At 47.3% G+C, this 15752-nt stretch overlaps 1 protein-coding gene across 1 annotated transcript in view; it reads left to right on the top strand.

Annotated features, from left to right (window-relative positions):
- The first annotated feature begins 2966 nt into the window (after positions 1–2966).
- Positions 2967–15752, top strand: part of LOC148502503 (uncharacterized) — an 84367-nt gene continuing 71581 nt past the window's right edge. The window contains exon 1 of the mRNA XM_088449786.1: positions 2967–3028. The gene's annotated coding sequence lies outside the window, so the exon portion shown is untranslated. The remainder of the gene's footprint in view (positions 3029–15752) is intronic.

The raw sequence follows: 15752 nt of genomic DNA on the forward strand, positions 1-15752 counted from the left end.
GACACATCCCCTGGTGATACTGTATAATGTCCCATTCCCAGCAGTCACCTCTCCAGTCATCACCCAGACACATCCCCTGGTGTTACCGTATAATGTCCCATTCCCAGCAGTCACCTCTCCAGTCATCACCCAGACACATCCCCTGTTGTTACTGTATAATGTTCCATTCCCAGCAGTTACCTCTCCAGCCAGCAGTTGAATGATCTTGTTGGTGAGAGCCAGGATCTTCTGGTCATTGTGTCTCTCATGTATCAGTGAGTGAGGTGGAGGCACCGTGATGGGGCTCTGGGTCCTGCTCAGTCCTCCTGACACATGAGGATGGCTGCTGGGTGTCTCACACTCACTGGATGTCTTCTTCACTACTGTGTAATCCTGTGAATTGGAGAAATATCACTATCACTCCAAGATCCCTTCACCTAACCAGTCATATCCCTGTATTATTACTATAGATATAAGTGATGTCACTGTGACACTCCCAGATCCCCTCACCTCCCCAGTCATGTCCCTGTATTATTACTATAGATATAAGTGACGTCACTGTGACACTCCCAGATCCCCTCCCCAGTCACGGCCCTGTATTATTACTATAGGGATAAGTGATGTCACTGTGAGACTCCCAGATCTCCTCACCTCCCCAGTCATGTCCCTGTATTATTACTATAGATATAAGTGACGTCACTGTGACACTCCCAGATCCCCTCCCCAGTCACGGCCCTGTATTATTACTATAGGGATAAGTGATGTCACTGTGACACTCCCAGATCCCCTCACCTCCCCAGTCATGTCCCTGTATTATTACTATAGATATAAGTGATGTCACTGTGACACTCCCAGATCCCCTCCCCTCCCCAGTCATGTCCCTGTATTATTACTATAGATATAAGTGAAGTCACTTTGACACTCTCAGACCCCCTCACCTCCCCAGTCATGTCCCTGTATTATTACTATAGATATAAGTGAAGTCACTTTGACACTCTCAGACCCCCTCACCTCCCCAGTCCTATGACTCCCGTCCTTGTCCGTCCTCAGTGAATCAGTGAGAATACAAAATGTGTAATGTAAGACTCTGGAACCACACAGCTGGACAGTCTAGGAATAAATATAATAGACATCACAGAGAACACATGCAACACAGTCAGACATGTTACACTGAGTGACCAGTAAGTCTCTCCTTTCCCCCCAGCCATAGAGCCCTGGTCAGTGTCTGTCAGAGGTTCCTGTGACCCAGCCCCATAAGGCTCCTCAGAGGCCATCACACAACGCTGTACTGTATAAGGTTACACCAATGCTCCTCTCCTGGCCGGGGGTCTTATTCCTCCCAGACACATATTTGGTGCAATTTGCTCCACGTGAATCTGTTACAGACACATGAATTAGGGATTTGGGAATTTTTTACTTTTGTTTTACATTTATTCCAGAAACTGAGATAATCTGTGACTATACTGAGGTCATACAGATAACAGGGGTGTGAGGGGAGAGTACACAGGGGTGCAGATATGGGGAGAGGGGAAGTAACGTAGGAATACAGAGCGCACAACAGGGGGTATTACAGCTGTACAGAGGTGGCAGTAACACAGTGGAGGGGGAAAGGAACAGAAGAGGTTAATAACACAGGGATAGGACAGCAGGCAGCCCAGGGGACACACAAAGGGTTACACAATACAGAATCCCATCAGTCACTCTGCACAAATGATGAAATGACAAATGACCGCACCTCAGATGTATGTTACATGTGTGACCAGCCTGCCGGCCGTGTGTGTGCAGCGTAGGGTGGGGTGAGACATGTCCTGGGGGATAATCAGTGACACTCTGAGGATCTGGGGACTGTCACAGCCACTGGCTGTCTCTGAGAGAGTCTCTATTGCTCAGGATAACAAGACGCCCTCAGCTCAGGGAGTGCAGCCCTTTGTTACATGTCCTGTCTGTGTCCTTCTCACACATCCTTCCCCAGCTCCTGTTATGTATCATATGGTATATACTGTACATACATGTTATACCTATTATGTGTTATTCCCCAACCACTCATTACTGTTATTATTACTCTGCAGCTGCTGCTATTACAGGACACCACAGCCTGCTCCCCCTGTATAGGAGGACACCACAGGCTGCTCCCCCTGTATAGTACATCACAGGCCACTCCTCCTGTTCAATAGGACACCACAGGCCACTCCCCCTGTATAGTAGGACACCACAGGCTGCTCCCCCTGTATAGTAGGACACCCCAGGCCTCTTCCCCTGTATACTAGGACACCCCAGGTCTCTCCCCCTATATACTAGAACACCCCAGGCAGCTCACCCTGTATAGTAGGACACCCAAGGCCGATGCCAGTGTATAGTAGGTCACCCCATGTTGCTCCCCTGTATAGTAGGACACCACACCCCGCTCCCCCTGTATAGTAGGACATCCCAGGCCGCACCCTCTGTATAGGACACCGCAGGCCGCTCCCCTGTATACTAGGACACTGCAGGCCGCTTCCCTTTATAGTAAAACACAACATGCTGCTCCTCCTGTATAGTAGGACACCACAGGTTGCTCCCGCTGTATAGGATACCACATGCCTCTCCCCCTGTATATTAGGACACCACATGCTGCTCCTCCTGTACAGTAGGACACCACAGGCTGCTCCCCCTGTATAGAATGATATCACATGCCGCGCCACCAGTGTATTAGGACATCACATTCTGCACCTCCTGTATATTAGGACACCACAGGCTGCTCCTCCTGTACAGTAGAACACAATTACCTGCTTCTGCCGGACAAAGAGACGTCGCCTTATTCGCGGCCAAAACTTGACGGAAGCTGCAGCAATGGATGAGTTCCATTTCCCGTGTGTGGAACGCACATCCCGGAAGTAGGGTGAAACGCACATCCCGGAAGTAGGGTGAAACGCACATCCCGGAAGTAGGGTGTGATTGGCTGGGTATTGGCTCGTTCTCTCTGACGTCATCAAGCAGTTTCAGACCATGTGATCAGACCATGTGACTGTTCACACACAGAGTTCTGCAGGCTGCATTGGGAAAGAATAAGGTTGGAGACGGTGCTGGGGGCATGAGGGGCAGAGGGCAGTGGGCAGTGTGAGGGGGAAGATATCTGGTGGGCATGTAAGAGAGCTTTATAGCATTCATAGGTTAGGCTGGGCTATGTGTCCATAAAGTGTTTTGCACGCCCCCTCTGCCCACCCCCCATGTCTCACATGCCCTCCACCAGCCATTGCCCCCACCATGTCTCCTCCCCGCCAGCCTCTCCTGTCATTGGGTGCAGGGCTGTCCTGGATCCCATCCCTCCAACCACTCTCTGCCTGGGCCTCACAGACCCCTGACTGCCAGAGCCCCTGCAGCTGTCATCTGTCCCGGCTTTTCCCTCTCTATCACTATACGTGTGCCCCCATCACCCTGACACCCCCCAACCTAGTTCCCATTATCTCCTTATTACTCTCCCCTGTTACCATTACTGCCTATAGCTGCCATTACTTCCCCCTTATTGGTGTGACGCAGAGCCGCACACGATGGTGACGGAGATGAGAGATTATTACTATTGTGTTACCATTACTGCCTATAGCTGCCATTACTTCCTCCTTATTGGTGTGACGCAGAGCCGCACACGATGGTGACGGAGATGAGAGATTATTACTATTGTGTTACCATTACTGCCTATAGCTGCCATTATTTCCTCCTTATGGGTGTGATGCAGAGCCGCACACGATGGTGACGGAGATGAGATTATTACTATTGTGTTACCATTACTGCGTATAGCTGCCATTACTTCCTCCTTATTGGTGTGACGCAGAGCCGTACACGATGGTGACGGAGATGAGAGATTATTACTATTGTGTTACCATTACTGCCTATAGCTGCCATTATTTCCTCCTTATGGGTGTGATGCAGAGCCGCACACGATGGTGACGGAGATGAGATTATTACTATTGTGTTACCATTACTGCGTATAGCTGCCATTACTTCCTCCTTATTGGTGTGACGCAGAGCCGCACACGATGGTGACGGAGATGAGAGATTATTACTATAGTGTTACCATTACTGCCTATAGCTGCCGTTACTTCCCCCTTATTGGTGTGACGCAGAGCCGCACACGATGGTGACGGAGATGAGAGATTATTACTATTGTGTTACCATTACTGCCTATAGCTGCCATTACTTCCCCCTTATTGGTGTGACGCAGAGCCGCACACGATGGTGACGGAGATGAGATTATTACTATTGTGTTACCATTACTGCCTATAGCTGCCATTACTTCCCCCTTATTGGTGTGACGCAGAGCCGCTCACGATGGTGACGGAGATGAGATTATTACTATTGTGTTAGCATTACTGCCTATAGCTGCCATTACTTCCCCCTTATTGGTGTGACGCAGAGCCGCACACGATGGTGACGGAGATGAGATTATTACTATTGTGTTACCATTACTGCCTATAGCTGTCATTACTTCCTCCTTGTTGGTGTGACGCAGAGCCGCACACGATGGTGACGGAGATGAGATTATTACTATTGTGTTACCATTACTGCCTATAGCTGCCATTACTTCCCCCTTATTGGTGTGACGCAGAGCCGCACACGATGGTGACGGAGATGAGAGATTATTACTATTGTGTTACCATTACTGCCTATAGCTGCCATTACTTCCCCCTTATCGGTGTGACGCAGAGCCGCACACGATGGTGAAGGAGATGAGAGATTATTACTATTGTGTTACCATTACTGCCTATAGCTGCCATTACTTCCCCCTTATTGGTGTGACGCAGAGCCGCACACGATGGTGACGGAGATGAGAGGTTATTACTATTGTGTTACCATTACTGCCTATAGCTGCCATTATTTCCTCCTTATGGGTGTGATGCAGAGCCGCACACGATGGTGACGGAGATGAGATTATTACTATTGTGTTACCATTACTGCGTATAGCTGCCATTACTTCCTCCTTATTGGTGTGACGCAGAGCCGCACACGATGGTGACGGAGATGAGAGATTATTACTATAGTGTTACCATTACTGCCTATAGCTGCCGTTACTTCCCCCTTATTGGTGTGACGCAGAGCCGCACACGATGGTGACGGAGATGAGAGATTATTACTATTGTGTTACCATTACTGCCTATAGCTGCCATTACTTCCCCCTTATTGGTGTGACGCAGAGCCGCACACGATGGTGACGGAGATGAGATTATTACTATTGTGTTACCATTACTGCCTATAGCTGCCATTACTTCCCCCTTATTGGTGTGACGCAGAGCCGCTCACGATGGTGACGGAGATGAGATTATTACTATTGTGTTAGCATTACTGCCTATAGCTGCCATTACTTCCCCCTTATTGGTGTGACGCAGAGCCGCACACGATGGTGACGGAGATGAGATTATTACTATTGTGTTACCATTACTGCCTATAGCTGTCATTACTTCCTCCTTGTTGGTGTGACGCAGAGCCGCACACGATGGTGACGGAGATGAGATTATTACTATTGTGTTACCATTACTGCCTATAGCTGCCATTACTTCCCCCTTATTGGTGTGACGCAGAGCCGCACACGATGGTGACGGAGATGAGAGATTATTACTATTGTGTTACCATTACTGCCTATAGCTGCCATTACTTCCCCCTTATCGGTGTGACGCAGAGCCGCACACGATGGTGAAGGAGATGAGAGATTATTACTATTGTGTTACCATTACTGCCTATAGCTGCCATTACTTCCCCCTTATTGGTGTGACGCAGAGCCGCACACGATGGTGACGGAGATGAGAGGTTATTACTATTGTGTTACCATTACTGCCTATAGCTGCCATTACTTCCCCCTTATTGGTGTGACGCAGAGCCGCACACGATGGTGACGGAGATGAGATTATTACTATAGTGTTACCATTACTGCCTATAGCTGCCATTACTTCCCCCTTATTGGTGTGACGCAGAGCCGCACACGATGGTGACGGAGATGAGATTATTACTATAGTGTTACCATTACTGCCTATAGCTGCCATTACTTCCCCCTTATTGGTGTGACGCAGAGCCGCTCACGATGGTGACGGAGATGAGATTATTACTATTGTGTTAGCATTACTGCCTATAGCTGCCATTACTTCCCCCTTATTGGTGTGACGCAGAGCCGCACACGATGATGACGGAGATGAGAGATTATTACTATTGTGTTACCATTACTGCCTATAGCTGCCATTACTTCCCCCTTATTGGTGTGACGCAGAGCCGCACACGATGGTGACGGAGATGAGATTATTACTATAGTGTTACCATTACTGCCTATAGCTGCCATTACTTCCTCCTTATTGGTGTGACGCAGAGCCGCACACGATGGTGACGGAGATGAGATTATTACTATTGTGTTACCATTACTGCCTATAGCTGTCATTACTTCCCCCTTATTGGTGTGACGCAGAGCCGCACACGATGGTGACGGAGATGAGAGATTATTACTATTGTGTTACCATTACTGCCTATAGCTGCCATTACTTCCCCCTTATTGGTGTGACGCAGAGCCGCACACGATGGTGACGGAGATGAGAGGTTATTACTATTGTGTTACCATTACTGCCTATAGCTGCCATTACTTCCTCCTTATTGGTGTGACGCAGAGCCGTACACGATGGTGACGGAGATGAGATTATTACTATTGTGTTACCATTACTGCCTATAGCTGCCATTACTTCCCCCTTATTGGTGTGACGCAGAGCCGTACACGATGGTGACGGAGATGAGATTATTACTATTGTGTTACCATTACTGCCTATAGCTGCCATTACTTCCCCCTTATTGGTGTGACGCAGAGCCGCACACGATGGTGACGGAGATGAGATTATTACTATTGTGTTACCATTACTGCCTATAGCTGTCATTACTTCCTCCTTGTTGGTGTGACGCAGAGCCGCACACGATGGTGACGGAGATGAGAGGTTATTACTATTGTGTTACCATTACTGCCTATAGCTGCCATTACTTCCCCCTTATTGGTGTGACGCAGAGCCGCACACGATGGTGACGGAGATGAGATTATTACTATAGTGTTACCATTACTGCCTATAGCTGCCATTACTTCCCCCTTATTGGTGTGACGCAGAGCCGTACACGATGGTGACGGAGATGAGATTATTACTATAGTGTTACCATTACTGCCTATAGCTGCCATTACTTCCCCCTTATTGGTGTGACGCAGAGCCGTACACGATGGTGACGGAGATGAGATTATTACTATTGTGTTACCATTACTGCCTATAGCTGCCATTACTTCCCCCTTATTGGTGTGACGCAGAGCCGCTCACGATGGTGACGGAGATGAGATTATTACTATTGTGTTAGCATTACTGCCTATAGCTGCCATTACTTCCCCCTTATTGGTGTGACGCAGAGCCGCACACGATGGTGACGGAGATGAGATTATTACTATTGTGTTACCATTACTGCCTATAGCTGCCATTACTTCCCCCTTATTGGTGTGACGCAGAGCCGTACACGATGGTGACGGAGATGAGATTATTACTATTGTGTTACCATTACTGCCTATAGCTGCCATTACTTCCCCCTTATTGGTGTGACGCAGAGCCGCTCACGATGGTGACGGAGATGAGATTATTACTATTGTGTTAGCATTACTGCCTATAGCTGCCATTACTTCCCCCTTATTGGTGTGACGCAGAGCCGCACACGATGGTGACGGAGATGAGATTATTACTATTGTGTTACCATTACTGCCTATAGCTGCCATTACTTCCCCCTTATTGGTGTGACGCAGAGCCGCACACGATGGTGACGGAGATGAGATTATTACTATAGTGTTACCATTACTGCCTATAGCTGCCATTACTTCCCCCTTATCGGTGTGACGCAGAGCCGCACACGATGGTGACGGAGATGAGATTATTACTATTGTGTTACCATTACTGCCTATAGCTGCCATTACTTCCCCCTTATTGGTGTGACGCAGAGCCGCACACGATGGTGACGGAGATGAGATTATTACTGTAGTGTTACCATTACTGCCTATAGCTGCCATTACTTCCCCCTTATTGGTGTGACGCAGAGCCGCACACGATGGTGACGGAGATGAGAGATTATTACTATTGTGTTACCATTACTGCCTATAGCTGCCATTACTTCCCCCTTATTGGTGTGACGCAGAGCCGCACACGATGGTGACGGAGATGAGATTATTACTATAGTGTTACCATTACTGCCTATAGCTGCCATTACTTCCCCCTTATTGGTGTGACGCAGAGCCGCACACGATGGTGACGGAGATGAGATTATTACTATTGTGTTACCATTACTGCCTATAGCTGCCATTACTTCCCCCTTATTGGTGTGACGCAGAGCCGTACACGATGGTGACGGAGATGAGATTATTACTATTGTGTTACCATTACTGCCTATAGCTGCCATTACTTCCCCCTTATTGGTGTGACGCAGAGCCGTACACGATGGTGACGGAGATGAGATTATTACTATTGTGTTACCATTACTGCCTATAGCTGCCATTACTTCCCCCTTATTGGTGTGACGCAGAGCCGCTCACGATGGTGACGGAGATGAGATTATTACTATTGTGTTAGCATTACTGCCTATAGCTGCCATTACTTCCCCCTTATTGGTGTGACGCAGAGCCGCACACGATGGTGACGGAGATGAGATTATTACTATTGTGTTACCATTACTGCCTATAGCTGTCATTACTTCCTCCTTGTTGGTGTGACGCAGAGCCGCACACGATGGTGACGGAGATGAGAGGTTATTACTATTGTGTTACCATTACTGCCTATAGCTGCCATTACTTCCCCCTTATTGGTGTGACGCAGAGCCGCACACGATGGTGACGGAGATGAGAATATTACTATTGTGTTACCATTACTGCCTATAGCTGCCATTACTTCCCCCTTATTGGTGTGACGCAGAGCCGCACACGATGGTGACGGAGATGAGAGATTATTACTATTGTGTTACCATTACTGCCTATAGCTGCCATTACTTCCCCCTTATTGGTGTGACGCAGAGCCGCACACGATGGTGACGGAGATGAGATTATTACTATTGTGTTACCATTACTGCCTATAGCTGCCATTACTTCCCCCTTATTGGTGTGACGCAGAGCCGCACACGATGGTGACGGAGATGAGATTATTACTATAGTGTTACCATTACTGCCTATAGCTGCCATTACTTCCCCCTTATTGGTGTGACGCAGAGCCGCACACGATGGTGACGGAGATGAGAGATTATTACTATTGTGTTACCATTACTGCCTATAGCTGCCATTACTTCCCCCTTATTGGTGTGACGCAGAGCCGCACACGATGGTGACGGAGATGAGATTATTACTATAGTGTTACCATTACAGCCTATAGCTGCCATTACTTCCCCCTTATTGGTGTGACGCAGAGCCGTACACGATGGTGACGGAGATGAGATTATTACTATTGTGTTACCATTACTGCCTATAGCTGCCATTACTTCCCCCTTATTGGTGTGACGCAGAGCCGCACACGATGGTGACGGAGATGAGAGGTTATTACTATTGTGTTACCATTACTGCCTATAGCTGCCATTACTTCCCCCTTATTGGTGTGACGCAGAGCCGCACACGATGGTGACGGAGATGAGAATATTACTATTGTGTTACCATTACTGCCTATAGCTGCCATTACTTCCCCCTTATTGGTGTGACGCAGAGCCGCACACGATGGTGACGGAGATGAGAGATTATTACTATTGTGTTACCATTACTGCCTATAGCTGCCATTACTTCCCCCTTATTGGTGTGACGCAGAGCCGCACACGATGGTGACGGAGATGAGATTATTACTATTGTGTTACCATTACTGCCTATAGCTGCCATTACTTCCCCCTTATTGGTGTGACGCAGAGCCGTACACGATGGTGACGGAGATGAGAGGTTATTACTATTGTGTTACCATTACTGCCTATAGCTGCCATTACTTCCCCCTTATTGGTGTGACGCAGAGCCGCACACGATGGTGACGGAGATGAGATTATTACTATTGTGTTACCATTACTGCCTATAGCTGCCATTACTTCCCCCTTATTGGTGTGACGCAGAGCCGCACACGATGGTGACGGAGATGAGATTATTACTATAGTGTTACCATTACTGCCTATAGCTGCCATTACTTCCCCCTTATTGGTGTGACGCAGAGCCGCACACGATGGTGACGGAGATGAGAGATTATTACTATAGTGTTACCATTACTGCCTATAGCTGCCATTACTTCCCCCTTATTGGTGTGACGCAGAGCCGCACACGATGGTGACGGAGATGAGAGATTATTACTATTGTGTTACCATTGCTGCCTATAGCTGCCATTACTTCCCCCTTATTGGTGTGACGCAGAGCCGCACACGATGGTGAAGGAGATGAGATTATTACTATTGTGTTACCATTACTGCCTATAGCTGCCATTACTTCCTCCTTATTGGTGTGACGCAGAGCCGCACACGATGGTGACGGAGATGAGAGATTATTACTATTGTGTTACCATTACTGCGTATAGCTGTCATTACTTCCCCCTTATTGGTGTGACGCAGAGCCGCACACGATGGTGACGGAGATGAGATTATTACTATAGTGTTACCATTACTGCCTATAGCTGCCATTACTTCCCCCTTTTTGGTGTGACGCAGAGCCGCACACGATGGTGAAGGAGATGAGATTATTACTATTGTGTTACCATTACTGCCTATAGCTGCCATTACTTCCCCCTTATTGGTGTGACGCAGAGCCGCACACGATGGTGACGGAGATGAGAGATTATTACTATTGTGTTACCATTACTGCCTATAGCTGCCATTACTTCCCCCTTATTGGTGTGACGCAGAGCCGCACACGATGGTGACGGAAATTAGATTATTACTATAGTGTTACCATTACTGCCTATAGCTGCCATTACTTCCCCCTTATTGGTGTGACGCAGAGCCGCACACGATGGTGAAGGAGATGAGATTATTACTATAGTGTTACCATTACTGCCTATAGCTGCCATTACTTCCTCCTTATTGGTGTGACGCAGACCCGCACACGATGGTGACGGAGATGAGAGATTATTACTATAGTGTTACCATTACTGCCTATAGCTGCCATTACTTCCCCCTTATTGGTGTCACGCAGAGCCGCACACGATGGTGACGGAGATGAGATTATTACTATTGTGTTACCATTACTGCCTATAGCTGCCATTACTTCCCCCTTATTGGTGTGACGCAGAGCCGCACACGATGGTGACGGAGATGAGAGATTATTACTATTGTGTTACCATTACTGCCTATAGCTGCCATTACTTCCCCCTTATTGGTGTGACGCAGAGCCGCACACGATGGTGACGGAGATGAGAGATTATTACTATTGTGTTACCATTACTGCCTATAGCTGCCATTACTTCCTCCTTATTGGTGTGACGCAGAGCCGCACACGATGGTGACGGAGATGAGAGATTATTACTATTGTGTTACCATTACTGCCTATAGCTGCCATTACTTCCCCCTTATTGGTGTGACGCAGAGCCGCACACGATGGTGACGGAGATGAGATTATTACTATTGTGTTACCATTACTGCCTATAGCTGCCATTACTTCCTCCTTATGGGTGTGACGCAGAGCCGCACACGATGGTGACGGAGATGAGATTATTACTATTGTGTTACCATTACTGCCTATAGCTGCCATTACTTCCTCCTTATTGGTGTGACGCAGAGCCGTACACGATGGTGACGGAGATGAGAGATTATTACTATTGTGTTACCATTACTGCCTATAGCTGCCATTACTTCCCCCTTATTGGTGTGACGCAGAGCCGCACACGATGGTGACGGAGATGAGAGATTATTACTATTGTGTTACCATTACTGCCTATAGCTGCCATTACTTCCTCCTTATTGGTGTGACGCAGAGCCGCACACGATGGTGATGGAGATGAGATTATTACTATTGTGTTACCATTACTGCCTATAGCTGCCATTACTTCCCCCTTATTGGTGTGACGCAGAGCCGCACACTATGGTGACGGAGATGAGATTATTACTATAGTGTTACCATTACTGCCTATAGCTGCCATTACTTCCCCCTTATTGGTGTGACGCAGAGCCGCACACGATGGTGACGGAGATGAGAGATTATTACTATTGTGTTACCATTACTGCCTATAGCTGCCATTACTTCCCCCTTATTGGTGTGACGCAGAGCCGCACACGATGGTGACGGAGATGAGATTATTACTATAGTGTTACCATTACTGCCTATAGCTGCCATTACTTCCCCCTTATTGGTGTGACGCAGAGCCGCACACGATGATGACGGAGATGAGAGATTATTACTATTGTGTTACCATTACTGCCTATAGCTGCCATTACTTCCCCCTTATTGGTGTGACGCAGAGCCGCACACGATGGTGACGGAGATGAGAGATTATTACTATTGTGTTACCATTACTGCCTATAGCTGCCATTACTTCCTCCTTATTGGTGTGACGCAGAGTCGCACACGATGGTGACGGAGATGAGAGATTATTACTATTGTGTTACCATTACTGCCTATAGCTGTCATTACTTCCTCCTTATTGGTGTGACGCAGAGCCGCACACGATGGTGACGGAGATGAGATTATTACTATTGTGTTACCATTACTGCCTATAGCTGCCATTACTTCCCCCTTATTGGTGTGACGCAGAGCCGCACACGATGGTGACGGAGATGAGATTATTACTATTGTGTTACCATTACTGCCTATAGCTGCCATTACTTCCCCCTTATTGGTGTGACGCAGAGCCGCACACGATGGTGACGGAGATGAGATTATTACTATTGTGTTACCATTACTGCCTATAGCTGCCATTACTTCCCCCTTATTGGTGTGACGCAGAGCCGCACACGATGGTGACGGAGATGAGAATATTACTATAGTGTTACATTTACTGCCTATAGCTGTCATTACTTCCCCCTTATCGGTGTGACGCAGAGCCGCACACGATGGTGATGGAGATGAGAATATTACTATAGTGTTACCATTACTGCCTATAGCTGTCATTACTTCCCCCTTATCGGTGTGACGCAGAGCCGCACACGATGGTGACGGAGATGAGAGATTATTACTATTGTGTTACCATTACTGCCTATAGCTGCCATTACTTCCCCCTTATTGGTGTGACGCAGAGCCGCACACGATGGTGACGGAGATGAGATTATTACTATTGTGTTACCATTACTGCCTATAGCTGCCATTACTTCCTCCTTATTGGTGTGACGCAGAGCCGCACACGATGGTGACGGAGATGAGATTATTACTATAGTGTTACCATTACTGCCTATAGCTGCCATTACTTCCCCCTTATCGGTGTGACGCAGAGCCGCACACGATGGTGACGGAGATGAGAGATTATTACTATTGTGTTACCATTACTGCCTATAGCTGCCATTACTTCCCCCTTATTGATGTGACGCAGAGCCGCACACGATGGTGACGGAGATGAGATTATTACTATTGTGTTACCATTACTGCCTATAGCTGCCATTACTTCCCCCTTATTGATGTGACGCAGAGCCGCACACGATGGTGACGGAGATGAGATTATTACTATTGTGTTACCATTACTGCCTATAGCTGCCATTACTTCCCCCTTATCGGTGTGACGCAGAGCCGCACACGATGGTGACATCGCCCACATCTGGTTGTAGAGCTCAGTGTAACTTCTGTTCCCTGGATTACAGAGGTTACTGGCCGGGTACAGTCCCTTCTAGTGTGCCCTGTAAGTGACAGCTGGGGGATGTAGGGAGAGCAATGCCATATACACCCTGCAGGGGGCGTGCATGAGACACTTCCTGTGTGACCCGGATGTGATGGGAATATGGCTGCTGGGGTCACTGCACGGCTAATCCTATAGTTCTACGTTACTTAGTAAGTGCTATAGGACTATAGGGTGGGGGGAGTGTGTATAATAACCAGGGGCTCAGGGCACAGGAAAGCCCCCCAGTATTAGCTGTATAATGCCAGCCTGTCCTGCAGCAGGGTACAGTTGTGGCACGGTAACAGGGCAAGCCTGGGCAATAACACAGGGGTCCTGCTTACCAGGGTTACCAGACGCACATAATATGTATTGGGTGAGTGACCCAGCCTCCAGCCCATGTGCCCGGTCATGGCAGTGTATACGCTGCCCAGGTGCTGTGTAACTTGGATGTCTCATGGTGCTGCCCCTTTATCCTATATTTATAAGTATGTGGCGCAATCTCCATTGTTACTATGATACAGGTGGTGCAGACCCCGTTGTTACTATAATACAGGTGGAGCAGACCCAGTTGTTACTATAATACTGGTGGCGCAGACCCAGTTGTTACTATAATACAGGTGGTGCAGACTGTTGTTACTATAATACAGGTGGTGCAGACTGTTGTTACTATAATACAGGTGGTGCAGACTGTTGTTACTATAATACAAATGGCGCAGACCCAGTTACTATAATACAGGTGGCGCAGACCCAGTTACTATAATACAGGTGGTGCAGACTCAGTTGTTACAATAATACAGGTGGTGCAGACCCTGTTGTTACTATAATACAGGTGGTGCAGACTCAGTTGTTACAATAATACAGGTGGTGCAGACTCAGTTGTTACTATAATACAGGTGGTGCAGACTCAGTTGTTACTATAATACAGGTGGTGCAGACTCAGTTGTTACTATAATACAGGTGGTGCAGACTCAGTTGTTACTATAATACAGGTGGTGCAGACTGTTGTTACTATAATACAGGTGGTGCAGACTCAGTTGTTACTATAATACAGGTGGCGCAGACTCTGTTGTTACTATAATACAGGTGGTGCAGACTCAGTTGTTACTATAATACAGGTGGTGCAGACTCAGTTGTTACTATAATACAGGTGGTGCAGACTCGGTTGTTACTATAATACAGGTGGTGCAGACTCTGTTGTTACTATAATACAGGTGGTGCAGACTCAGTTGTTACTATAATACAGGTGGTGCAGACTCAGTTGTTACTATAATACAGGTGGCGCAGACTCAGTTGTTACTATAATACAGGTGGTGCAGTCTCAGTTGTTACTATAATACAGGTGGTGCAGTCTCAGTTGTTACTATAATACAGGTGGTGCAGACTCAGTTGTTACTATAATACAGGTGGCGCAGACTCTGTTGTTACTATAATACTGGTGGCGCAGACCCAGTTGTTACTATAATACAGGTGGCGCAGACCCAGTTGTTACTATAATACAGGTGGCGCAGACTCAGTTGTTACTATAATACAGGTGGCGCAGACTCTGTTGTTACTATAATACTGGTGGCGCAGACCCAGTTGTTACTATAATACAGGTGGCGCAGACCCAGTTGTTACTATAATACAGGTGGCGCAGACCCAGTTGTTACTATAATACAGGTGGCGCAGACCCAGTTGTTACTATAATACAGGTGGCGCAGACCCAGTTGTTACTATAATACAGGTGGCGCAGACCCAGTTGTTACTATAATAAAGGTGGCGCAGAGTCAGTAGTTACTATAATACAGGTGATGCCGTTTTCATCGATACTATAATACAGGTGGTGCAGACCCAGTTGTTACTATAATACAGGTGATGCCGTTTTCATCGATACTATAATACAGGTGGTGCAGACCCAGTTGTTACTATAATACAGGTGGTGCAGACCCTGTTGTTACTATAATACAGGTGGTGCAGACCCTGTTGTTACTATAATACAGGTGGTGCAGACCCTGTTGTTACTATAAT

This window comes from Taudactylus pleione, unplaced genomic scaffold (assembly GCF_031769625.1).
Source record: "Taudactylus pleione unplaced genomic scaffold, aTauple2 ptg000495l, whole genome shotgun sequence".
NCBI lineage: Eukaryota > Metazoa > Chordata > Amphibia > Anura > Myobatrachidae > Taudactylus > Taudactylus pleione.